Source organism: Mus pahari, chromosome 11 (genome assembly GCF_900095145.1).
Source record: "Mus pahari chromosome 11, PAHARI_EIJ_v1.1, whole genome shotgun sequence".
Classification (NCBI taxonomy): domain Eukaryota; kingdom Metazoa; phylum Chordata; class Mammalia; order Rodentia; family Muridae; genus Mus; species Mus pahari.
This window is the reverse complement of record NC_034600.1, coordinates 2,753,900-2,764,723: the sequence shown is the minus strand read 5'-3', so window position 1 is coordinate 2,764,723 and position 10,824 is coordinate 2,753,900. Positions and strand designations below refer to the sequence as shown.

Genomic DNA, 10,824 nt, shown 5'->3' with positions numbered 1-10,824 from the left:
AGCTGGATCTCATGGAGGCATTTTCCCAACTGAAGCTCCTTTCTCTGTGACAACTCCAGCTGTGTCAAGTTGACACAAAGCTAGCCAGTACACAAGCCCTTGGAGAATCCACTTTGAGTTGAATAATGCTACAAGCTGCCCTGGTCCTTCAGCTTGCAGATTATGGGACTGTGAGCCTCCAAAATCTTTCCATCCAATCCTCCTAATAAATTCTCTTCTGCTTATCTATTAATAATCTGTCAGCCTCTATCTTTGTCTATATATGTACTTGTTATCTCTCCATCTAAATAGCTAGGTATAATCTATTTATTGATTAACTTATCTATCATCTATTCACCTATTTTCTATCATCTATATCTACATATCAATATCTAACTAGCCTAGCTATTATCTATCCAAATATATATCTCTTATCAATATGTACCTATCAATATCTATCTCTCTAACTTTCTGTCTATCTATCCATCCATCTATCTCTGCCTATGCGTGTCTAACATATGCCTATAGACATCTATCCACATCTCTCCATTTGCCTATATCTGCATATTTATCTTTCTACACATAAATCCAAGCATCCAATCCACTGGTTCAGTTTCTCTGGATAGCATTGCCATCTTGGATTACTGATTTTCTTTTATGGCTTTCACACTGTGGACTGCTAGGGAGGAAGATAGTATCATCCATCCAAGTCAGAACATCACTCAGGTAAGCTGAGCCAGCGGACCAGCAAGAGATTGCACAGCAAACATTGGCCCTACACCCAAACTTGGGTTTGCCTGGTCACATAGATACGGAGGATGAGTTCTAAGGGATTGAAAACGCAGCCTATTAATTCAGAATCCTGCTTTGTTCCTGCATGTGCATTCAACTACACAAAAACTGATAATTAAGTGATATCGGTATATTTAAAGCCAATTCATTTCATTTCAACTGATTTTAGTTATCTTCAACTGAAAGCTCTCAAGGGCTTCTTACATAACTCGTTGGCTAGTCCTTCTTGCCAGTATCCAGATTGGAGAGTTTTGCACTTGTGTCTGGGCTAACCCTTGGGTGACCACATATTTCATTATCAAATAGAATGCCCCTGAGATTAAGGACACATTGCATGCACAGGTCTCGGTGGGGGGCAGTACAGGACTTACCTACACAATACCTATCTATCTAGCTTGGCTCCCAGGCTTCTGCAGGTGAGACCATAGCTTATCTTGTCCTTATCACATGCCAGTTGTCTCCGTGTGGCCAGAGGTAACCATGGGAACTCATCCCATCATTCTGTGGGTCACCAGAGATGTTATCTGCATGGCTGCTCAAGACACCCACACCAAGCAGCTGCAACAGGCTAGTGCTACACACATCTCAGGTGTGTTCACAAGTGAGTTTGTAGGTCACCTCACATCCTGATCTGTTACCTGTATGCATCCAGTGTTGCCTTGTTTATCCAACCACTGAGTTCTGAAGTAGTGGCCAGAGTGTGCATGAACACCACAGTATGTAGGAAGCACCCCAGCCTTATAGAGTATGCCCCTTAATGAGTATCCTGTTGAGCCTCCACACTATCACTGCACACCTGCCCTTTTATTACCACTGTGATAACAACCTTCAGATAGGCTATTTCATACGTGGACTGCACAGGGTCTTCTGGGCTGTTTTGTTCAGCTTCCAACAAGGACATACTGCTCCATCAGTCCAAGAGAAAGAGGCAGAAGCTACTGTACAGGCCAACTTCCTCTGTGCTTCTGTCCTAAATGAGTATGTTGCCACTTGAGTGCGTGGTCTTCCGGCTAAAGCAATGCATGATGTTCCTGAGGCAGGGAAGGAGTCCAGTAGTGTGGCTCCATGACATCATTGGCAGTGCAGGCTGCCTAATGCTCTGGCACTGAGAGGGAGTGATAAAGCAGTATAAGGCCCTGAGCACACTTCCTCCATACAAGGTCCCCTACTATCCCCTACTATGTCAGTCAGAGCGCTGCCCTAGGATCTGTGCTACAGCAGGGGTGTTACATTAGCCTCAACTCTCTACCTGTTTTATTGTCTATAAAACAAATGAATTCAACCCATGGGGCTTCTCAAACATTCTAAGATGCTAGCCTTTCTGTTTTACTATCATTGAGGTTTTTTTTTTTTTTTTAAATTATTTTATGGTAGGTATTTTGCTAGCATGAATCTCTGGGCACCATGTGTGTCCAAGGCTTGCATAGACCAGAAAAGGGTGCAAAACCCCTGGAACAAGAGTTGAGAGAGTTATGGACAGTCATCTGGGTGTTAAGAATCAAACCTGGGTTCTCTGGAAGAGTGTCAAGTGCTCTTTACATCTGAGTAAACACTTAATGATATGAAGAGGCTTTGAAATCAGAGCTTCACTCACCAGGCAGCTGGTGGGAAAGTGTTGCTATGAATTAGAAACAAAATATGAAAAGATTCAAAGGGTTTTCAGAAATCATTTTGTCCATGACAGCTGAAATCCTTATGCCCAAACCCAGACTCTAGGTCACAGGCAGAGCGGGAAGAGGTCAGTTATGTAGAGTCCAGGGCTACCTGGCTACTGGAGGTGGACATATATAGATTGAGATACTCCCGGCAGTGTCCCCCACAAATAGCCTTGCCCATGTGCACTTGCCTCTTGACTGGATCTGAAAGCAATCAAATTCCCCCAGGGTCTATGTGCTTGAGTGAAGCATCTTAGGATACCCACCTGCTGACAGCACTGAGCCAGACTCACAGTGATGGAGATTTCTTCCTCTGATATTGTGCTTTTGACAGCTGGACCAAGCAGACTCCTCTTATCTGGGGACTAAGACCCACAAAGGATCAGTTGTGGATATGCAAATAATGAATGCTAATCTGAAGTGAGGGATAAGCCAGCAACAATTCCCTGCCCTGGGGCTAGGAGAGTAGAGAAAGCCAGACCCTACTGTGCTCCTGAGACAGTCAGTCTGGTGTCCAGAGGACCCACTGATTCTGACTGTACATCTGGAACCCACCGCCCTCTTTTCGGGGCCAAGAAAGGCATGCCACATATGTCTCTACAAAACCCAGGAGGATTACTGCCTCTGGTTCATTTCTCCATGTGATTCTGTGCCAAGGGGCACCAGCAGCTGCCAATTCTCACTGATGCTGAAAACCCAAAAAAAAAAAAAAAAAAAAAACTAGAATGGTGTGGCCTCATTTGTATTGGTAGAAGCTTCCTCCAGGGAGGACAGCTCTGTGATATCCAGTGTTACCTTTGGATACCTTTGGAGATAGGGTTTGAAATGAGTTCAGCGAAGGATGAGAGCCTAATGAGACAGGACCACTGTTCTCATAGAGAACAATGGTCCAGTCTCTCTCCTGCAAGCAGAGGAAAGGTCATGTGACAACACAAACAGAGGTTGCATCTACAGGCTGGGGAGAGAGCCCTTGCCTGGAACCAGCCCTGGAGATACCTGGTTCTTGGGCCTCTGGGTCTACAGAATCATCCATTCTGCTGTCAGCCACCTACAGCTTGGTATATAGTATATATCCTTTTCTCTCTGGTCCACTGGAAGAATTATTTTGTTATTTCTTTCATTTTTCTCTTGAAATGAGTGTTGTGTATACAATACCCTAATCAGCTCTGGATGAGCTTAAATGGAGAGAAGAGGACAAAGTTTATGAAGTTTATGATGTTGCTAGAGATGAGTGGTCATATAGAGGTTAAGATCTTTATAATTGTCATTTATTTCTGGAAGTCGCATCAGGGCCAGCCTGGTCTGCATAGTGCCATCCAGCACAACCAAGGAGCCATCCAGCCATACTGGAGCTTAGGGTGTCATTGTGTGGACTTGGGGCACACACATGATTCCATGTGGGACATATACTCAGGGGATGAGATCTTAGGCTTCTCGCAGTCATGGAAGCAAGAGTGACAAGGATAGAAGCATGGAAATGCACCACACAATTGAGAACACTCACAGTCACTTCAAAATGATGGAGGACAGAGAAACTGAGCAAATACTCTACCTGTTTCCTCTCAGTGGTGACACTTTGTCAGGGTAAAGAGGGAAGTTTGGATGTGCCCCAGCTACTGAAAAAAACGTAGAGATATGCTGTTTCAAAACGCACAAAGCAGAACAAAACAGCATGGAGGAGCTGGAAGCAAATGCTCAACACTCACGACACTTTCAATGTCACCGTCACTGTTGAGGGGACATCACATGAAGACATTCCTGACACATGTACCATCTCATTGTAAGTCTTTCTGTTCCAGGGCCCCGGCCAATGGCAGGGACTCCTAAACAATGACATCATTCATCTGTGTTCTTCTGATTTAGTTCCCTTGCTACACAGTGACAAGAAGTCACCAACTCAGATATCTATCTCTCTTGAATCAGTGTTTCCGCACACTCAGAGTCTCAATGAAGTTCCATTCTTGCAGCTGCAGGAAGTCAGGATCTAAGGCCTGAGGATGTAGCTCAGTCAGCGAAGTGCTTGCCAGGGAAGCACCAGGTCCTGAGTAACAGAACCCATATAGTACAGAAGGTGAATGTGATGCATATGCTTGTAATCCCAGCACTGGGGAGGTGGAAATGGCCAGATCCCTGGGACTCACGGGCCAGCCAGACTCAGATGCTGTCTCCAAAATAAAGAAATAACGCAAAAGATGCCTGGAAAATGACGCCCATGGTTGTTTTCTGGTTGGCACAAGCACATCTCCATCTCAACGCACCTGAGAGCATGCCAGTATTGGAACCTGGATCTAGAAAATCAGAAGTCTTGTTCTGATTCCATGTGGCTTCTTCTCTAAAGCTCTCTCCTCATGGGCTCAGTCACACATCCCTCTCAGTTCAGCTTTCCTGAACCTTCTCAGCTGCTTCCACAAGCTTAAATGGCCACTTGCTCTCCTCTGGGTCTGCAGTCTCAGGAATTCCCACCCCATCCCTTCCTTGTCGTGCTTCCTGGGACATGCAAAAGCCTGACTCAGCCCAGAGGTGAGTTTGCTTCTATCTAACTCCATTTTCCTCCCAGCCAAATCCCAGCTGCCTGATCCGCCCCGACACCATCTTCCCACTTCCCACCACCCTGAACCCCACTCCTCTTTCCACTTACACCTGGTTTGAATCTCCCTCCAGTCTTGTGTCCTTACTGCTGACTGGACTCACTGTTAAGATATCAGAAATGTATGCGCCTTAGATCAGGACATGGAGTCTCTTCTTAGCATCCAGTCTCAAGAGGTCAAGCCCTCAGAAATGCGTGACAGCCATGCTGTGTAAGCACCTGTATCTTTCAGACTGCGGGTAGAATGTGAGCTGGTCTTGTTTAGGTCTCATTTAAGCATCACTGCTTAGGATTCATCCTGCAGTAACTGAAAGGGAATAGAAAATGCCACAAGGCCCAGTCCAAAGGACCAAGGTCAGGAATATCAGGGACTCAAGAAGGAGTCTCTGGAGCTAGATGGGGAGTTCAGATAAAGCACTGTGCTGGAATGTTCAGATAGAATACTAGGCTGGAGTGTTCAGGTGGAGCACTGACCTGAAGTGTTCAGGTGGAGCACTGGGCTGAAGTGTTCAGATGGAGCACTGGCCTGGAGTGTTCAGTTGGAGCACTGGGCTGGAGTGTTCAAATGGAGCACTGACCTGAAGTGCTCAGGTGGAACACTGGGCTAGAGTGTTCAGGTGGAGCACTGGGCTGGAGTGCTCAGATGGAGGACTAGGCTGGCATGCACAAGGTTATGAGTTTAAGCTCTAGTTCTGCACAGAAAGAAGTCTCAGCACATAACAGTTGATGGTGCACAGTCTACTAACCCTAACCCTAACCCTGTCTTTCAAACAACTAGCTTTCAAAAGTGAAAGGATAAAACACACCAAGAGCTATCCATAGCCATCGTAACTGTGCAAATACGTAACTGTGCAAATACGTAACTGTGCATATACCCAGAGTGGAAGAAAAACAATTATCATCCCAAGCAGAGCTCTGTTGCCTGCTAGTTTGGAGGTAAACATTGGTAGTTGTTAAGAAATGAATGAAGGGATATGGATGAACATCGATTTCTTTGCTAGTAAGACAGACAATGTGAGGTGGCTAACTACTGGGAAGTCTATGATAAAGGAATGTTTGAAATTGCAAGGCCCGCATCTGTGTAAACAAATCCATAGTGAGTGAGAGGGTGTGCCCCTGGAAGCTGTTATGCCAGCTCTAACTTACTCTGCGAAAGTAGTAATGTAATAGATTAAATACACAAAAGGCATGGAGGATATGTTCTTTAAAATGTCAGATATTGCTAGGATACAGCCTTCTGCCACTTATGGGCAATTAACTGCCACTTAAAAATCAAAAGTAAAAAAAAAATGAAAAACAACAAAAAACAAAATACCTCAGACACATACCTCAGGTCTCCTGGAGTCTACCCTCCTTTCCTATCTTCAGATAAAGATACACATCATCACTGCAGTGACTTTTCTTTGCCTCCCTCATCCATGGCATCCTGCTAGCCAAGGGAGTGCTGACTGAACAGTGGGCATAATGGGAGACAGTGGCTGTGCATGCTTCCTACATACAATGATTAACAGGCAAGCCCCTGCTCCTAGGATTGCCTTCTGCCCCCATGTGCAAATAACTCCTCCCCATGGACCACACACTCTGATGAATCAGAAGACATTCTTTCTGGATGCCCTCAGGTCACAAGCAAGGGCACATTCCTTTGGGCTCTTCGGTTCTCTGAGACTTGTGGTTCTAGGGTCACAAAATCCATGAAGCTTTTCACTCCAAAAGCCTCTTTGGAGCCTCATCCGATTCCCCCTTTCTCTATTTTCTCCCTTTTATCCTTTACGACCACAGCAAAGCTCTTGCAAGGGCAAACCATCAAATGCCTTGTAACTGTGTGCTTGGGCAGTTCTAGCCTCAGAGTCATGAAAACCCTCAACTCCTCAGGCACAGTAACACCAACCCTGTGATCTGTTCATTTCTCAGTCTAAGGTAGAAGTGATGTCTCTGTCACAGTGATCCAGCAAATGTCATCATCTTTATAGTGGTGCAAAACTATCCCTGAACACTTGCACTGGTTTGCGTTTCGTTATGGCACTGAGTAAATGACACTAGCCACGCAGCATGTCATCATGCCGTGCAAAGTGCAGGCTTCATGTTACATGACTAGCTCTATCTGTGGGCTAAACTAAGTGCTCAGAATACATATGATTTGGCCTAGCCTAAGCATGATGTTCATGTGACTAGATGCATGAAGTGTGCTTTTAGTTTAATGATACTTCTAACTTAATGCATTTACTGTGCCCTACAAACATCCCAAGCCAAAATATAATGTAATGGCTCCCAAAGATGAAGAGCCGACCTACTATCCAGAAATGTATAAAAACTTTTGAAATAACAATATAAGAGCAAATAGGTCAAATGCGGGGGGGGGGGGGAAGCCACACACACAAAAAATTCTAAATTGTTTTTCCAAAGATCTACAAATGGTCAACAACAAGATAAAGAGCTGGCAAATGTTAGTAACCATCAGGGAACCACAGTGAGCCAGCACTTCACACCCACGAGCAGAGCTACAATAACAAGTTCATTATAAAGTCTTTAAGTGCCAAGTATTAAGAATGCAAAATGCTGTAGCCCCTGTGGAAAGCAATTGGCAGACCTTCAAAAAGTGCAACAGATTTATCACATGACACAGCAATAGAACAAATCTCTATGTATAAGCTCAAGGAAATTAAAAACACATTCACTGGAAAACTTATGAATATTCATAACAACCTTGTGCATAATGGCCTAGCCTGGACGGAAGGGTCAGCCATGTACATGATTACATGAGAATGAGTCTTTAGTCCGCTCATGAAATATCCACTGTGACTTTTGCCTCTTATGAATCGAGGAGAGACTGCTTCACCAGCAGGCAAATCCTCTGACAGACAGGCTGTAGTCCCCACCCCCAGGATGAGCCCTCAGTCAGAGCTGCGCAGGTGCAACTGCAGCATGTTGACTGGGAAGGGGCACAGCAGAACTGCTGATGCACAGCACACTGCCCTAGTACCTCTGTAGTCAATGGGTCTCAGTAACCATAGCAATGCTCAAGGAGCTAAGGACAGTGCCTACCCAACTTCCTCCTTAGATGCAACAGACTTGGATTCTGGAAGGAGCAAGTCTAAATGTCCCCTGGGGTTTCTCTGGAAGGGCAGGGAGATTCTGTGGTCACTTCTCAGGGTCAACGCTAGAGCTCACAAGCAAAGCTACCATCACGTCTCCTTTTAATCAAAAACACCATTAAACCCTGTCTGAAGCACAATTAACACCTTTTGGTGTTAATTGCTGTATTTTATGGTGAGACATAAATTGTTCACAGCGTCCAACTTTACCAAGCAATTATCAATTGGCCTCTTTGAGTTATATCACTAGGGTTTGTAGTAAAGACCTAAGAGCTCAGTATCCTCATTTTGGTATTTCCTCTCCCTAAGAAGGGTCTAATGTCAGAAGAGAACTGAGTAGGTCTCTAGAGAACTATGTCCTTGATAAGGTAGGGAGATAGAGGCAGGAATGAACCTCAAATCTACACAACTGAGGCCAGCAATTCATCCACCAACCCACGCAGGCTAAGTTCACTGTGATGAGGTAGCAAGAAGACTACAATTAGCAACAAGGGAATGCAGACAGATGAAGCTAAACATTAGCATAGTTTCCCAGCCTGCCCACTCACACCCTGAGTTCTGTTCCACCAGGCCCTGCTACAGCCACCTCCATTGGTGGGATCTTGCATGCATTTGTTTCCTGTTAACATGACTCATCTCAAAATTACTCTGCCTTCACACGGCATGGGACCCTTCACATTCCCACAAGGCTACAGCTCACCCTTTCCTGACTTCTCCTCATAGTGGATTCTGATTGGTTTATCTCTAAGTGTATGTAAATCAGTCACAGATGGATCCTTACTGCTTTGTCCTCTGTCTCTCTGCTTTCTTTCCTGCAATGTGTGTGGGTTCTTAGTGACTAGAAGTGAATGGCTTAGGACAGAAGGGACAGAAACAAATAACCTTTGATTCATGAGTACTACCCATGTATCTAGCCCCGAAAACTGATGAGGAATTTATTTTGAGAAAAAGTAATAATCTGGAAACAAGCAACATTACATATTGATCGGCTGAGGATGGAGAGACAGTTCTGTGATTAAGAGCACTGATTGCTCTTCTAAAGAACTGGAGCTCGCAGGGCAGTGGTGGTGCACGCTTTTAATCCCAGAACTTGGGAGGCAGAGGCAGGTGGATTTCTGAGTTTGAGGCCAGCCTGGACTACAGAGTGAGTTCCAGGACAGCCAGGGCTACACAGAGAAACCCTGTCTCAAAAAAAAAAAAAAAAAGACAAAAAAAAGAGAGAAAGAAAGACAGAAAGAAAGAAAAGAAAAGAAAAGAAAAGAAAAGAAAAGAAAAGAAAAAGAAAAGAACTAGAGCTCAATGGGTATCTGATTCTCTCTTGGGGCCTCCACAGGCACTGCATGCAGGTAGTATACAGACTTGCAAGCAAACACTCAAACTGGAAAGAAAGGAAGAAAGAAAGAAAGAAAGAAAGAAAGAAAGAAAGAAAGAAAGAAAGAAAGAAAGAAAGAAAGAAAGAAAGAAAGAAAGAAGAGGAGGTAGGGGAGAGATAAAGGAAGGAATGAAGAGAGGAGGGGGGATGAGGGAAGGGGATATCTGGTGGGAGGAAAGGAAGGGAGGAAGGAAGGAAGGAAGGAAGGAAGGAAGGAAGGAAGGAAGGAAGGAAGGAAGGAAGGAAGATGGGACAATAGTCAGCCTGTGCCTCCTAGTATCCCACAGAGGAAGGGGTCAGACTACACCTACACCATCCTTGGTACTCATGATTAGGGACAGCCCTGTGACAGAGCCACTGAGGGGATGACCATTGTCCCTGGGGAGAGCTAATAGGGAGGAGTAAACATTCTTGCTTTCTGCCTCTTGTCTCTAACTGCAGAGTCTGCCCCTCACAGGACTGCTCAACTCCTGGAGAGTAAAGGGCTCCCCTGGGAGGAAGCCACCATCTTTAGCTCCAATACTAAGCTAGCATCTGTCCTGTCATCTACTAGAGATGACCCCATGGAGCCCGGAGTCCCCAAACCAACCACAACATGGCCTTTCGTCTCCTGCCTATCTGACACAAATGCAACGAGGGTGCCCTCATTCCTGCTCCTTCCTTCCTCCTGGCCCCACAGGTGTCTCTGTCTGTCGTCCTTGTGGCCTGGTGTGCAATCCCTCTTCTTGAGGGACCTAAGCAATACAACTATTCGCACGACATTTTCTGGGTCTTGTCCCCCCCGTGAGAATACTCAGTTGCATCCATGAATCAGAGCTCTTGCTATCTTCTCCCTCTGCCGCTGCAATACTCTTGACATTGACAAAGCCAAAGGAATAGTAACCCCCACTTGGGGCTGAGGTTGGAGCTGCTTAGCTGTCCTGCCCTGGAACACCGCCCCCCCTCACGACCCCTTCTGCACCCAGGCCTGAGTCCCTTCCTTACTGGACTGTTTCTTCATTAAACTACTAAGAAGTCCCACAGCAATAGACTGTGCCATGTGCACCTACCTGCACTCAAGATACCAGCAGAAGTGTGACTAGATTCATAGTCTGTCACTGAGATGTACCCATTATGGTTTGACAATACACTGTCATATGTTCTCTGTACTGTGTGGGTTTCTGTAATGGTCTCCATCTGTGGTAAAAAGAAGCTTCTTTGTTGAGGGGGTGGAGAGCTATACTTACCTGTGGGGATATCTATATCATCTATCTATATCTATATATCTATATATCTATATATCTATATATCTATATATCTATATATCTATATATCTATATATCTATATATCTATATATCTATATATCT

General features: G+C 45.0%; 1 long non-coding RNA gene across 1 annotated transcript in view; it reads right to left on the bottom strand.

Annotated features, from left to right (window-relative positions):
- LOC110329070 overlaps positions 1–10,824 on the bottom strand; it is a 27,300-nt gene that overhangs the window by 10,656 nt on the left and 5,820 nt on the right. Inside the window, exon 4 of the long non-coding RNA XR_002380906.1 lies at positions 10,527–10,703. This is a non-coding gene — a long non-coding RNA (uncharacterized LOC110329070). The remainder of the gene's footprint in view (positions 1–10,526; positions 10,704–10,824) is intronic.